Consider the following 1754-nt stretch of genomic DNA (forward strand, 5'->3'; position numbering starts at 1 on the left):
TTATTTGTATGGTAACAAATTAATTAAACTAACAAAGCGATTACACATATAAACACTTGAACAATATACTCTGCAGAGTCACCTCACAGTTAGCTGACCCGTAAAATTAATTAAATTAAAATTAAAAAGTTCACAGGTGTTCACTTTACATTAAGGTTCGCTTTCACAGGTTACTAACGTTTATAGATCATTAATAAATGATTCACAGGTGTTCACTTTACATTAAGGTTCGCTTTCTCAGTTTATTAACATTTGTAACTCATTAATAAATGGTTCACAGGTGTTCACTTTACATTAAGGTTCACTTTCACAGGTTACTTACGTTTATAGATCTTTTATGTCTAGAAATGCTTTGGGAACGCCCCTGCATGACCGCGTTCTGAAGCACATGTAAAATAAGTCCAATGGAGCAGCAAGACGCCACGAGCGGGGTGATGTGAGCAACCAGGAAGTATAAAAGCGCATCCGGCAGAGCGCAAGTTAGCTTCGATAAAGTACCGCCTGCAGGGATGCAAGGAGTATGGCAAGGAGACGCAGCGTCTCGTTCCCTCGGGGAACCATGGTTACGTATACGTAACCTAGGGAGTTTTCCCTTTAGGAACTCGTGCTGCGTCGAGAAACGCTTTGGGAACGAGAAATGCCAGGTCCAGGTTATAGAAGCGGACAAAAGTCTGTGGAGAGGACCAGCCCTCCACAGCACAAATGTCCTGCAAGGCCACACCCAAATTGAAAGCCTTGGAGGCCGCCATACTCCTGGTAGAGTGCGCTCTGACCCCCCTAGGTGACGGGAGGCCAGAGGACTCGTAGGCTAGTGAGATGGCCTCGACCACCCACCAACTCATAGTCTGCTTGATCACCGGAGAACCTTTCTTGGGCGGACCAAAACAAACACCCAAGTTGAAAGCCTTGGAGGCCGCCATACTCCTGGTCGAGTGCGCTCCGACCCCCATAGGTGACGGGAGGCCAGAGGACTCGTAGGCTAGTGAGATGGCCTCGACCACCCACCAACTCATAGTCTGCTTGATCACCGGAGAACCTTTCTTGGGCGGACCAAAACAAACAATCAGCTGATCTGCCTTACGCCACGGGGCAGCTCTGTGTGCGTAAGCGTCCAGTGCTCGAACTGAACCGAGCAGATTAAGCCTTTCTTGGCCTATTTCCTGGGACGGAGGAGGACAGAATGCCTGAAGTACTATGGGCCCTGGCGAAGAAGTGGGCACCTTAGGGACATACCCGACCCTCGGGTAAAGGAATGCCCTAACCATGCCTGGAGCAAATTCCAGGCACGAAACAGAAAGTGCCTGAAGATCCCCGATCCTTTTAAGTGAGGAAATAGCAAGGAGAAAAATAGTCTTGAGCGTGAGAAACTTGACTGGAACTTCTTCTAGGGGTTCAAAGGGGACATTGCACAAGCCCTCCAGAACCACTGCCAGGTTCCATGAGGGCACCTTAGTGCGCTGTGCTGGCCTCAGCCTCAGGGTGCCACGGAGGAAACGAGTGACAAGTGGGTGTCTTCCCAATGATTGACCACCCAGAAGGGCATGGTAAGCAGCTAAGGCCACCCCGTATACCTTCAGAGTGGAGGGAGATAACCCTGCTGGGAAAATCGCTCCTGCAGAAACTCCAGAACTGTACCAATTGGGCAGTTGACTGGGTCCTGCAGTCGCTGTCCGCACCATGAAGTGAAAAGCTTCCACTTCAAGGCATACTGTTTCCTAGTGGCGGGGGCTCTGGACTGGAGTATAGTCTCAACA

General features: G+C 49.5%; 1 protein-coding gene across 1 annotated transcript in view; it reads right to left on the minus strand.

The window, feature by feature from the left end:
* Positions 1 to 1679: 1679 nt before the first annotated feature.
* The window catches only part of LOC107702348 (melatonin receptor type 1A-A-like), a 47184-nt gene continuing 47109 nt past the window's right edge, over positions 1680 to 1754 (minus strand). Inside the window, exon 4 of the mRNA XM_016504636.1 lies at positions 1680 to 1690. The gene's annotated coding sequence lies outside the window, so the exon portion shown is untranslated. The remainder of the gene's footprint in view (positions 1691 to 1754) is intronic.

Source organism: Sinocyclocheilus anshuiensis, unplaced genomic scaffold, assembly GCF_001515605.1.
Source record: "Sinocyclocheilus anshuiensis isolate Anshui unplaced genomic scaffold, SAMN03320099.WGS_v1.1 scaffold86, whole genome shotgun sequence".
NCBI classification, from domain to species: domain Eukaryota; kingdom Metazoa; phylum Chordata; class Actinopteri; order Cypriniformes; family Cyprinidae; genus Sinocyclocheilus; species Sinocyclocheilus anshuiensis.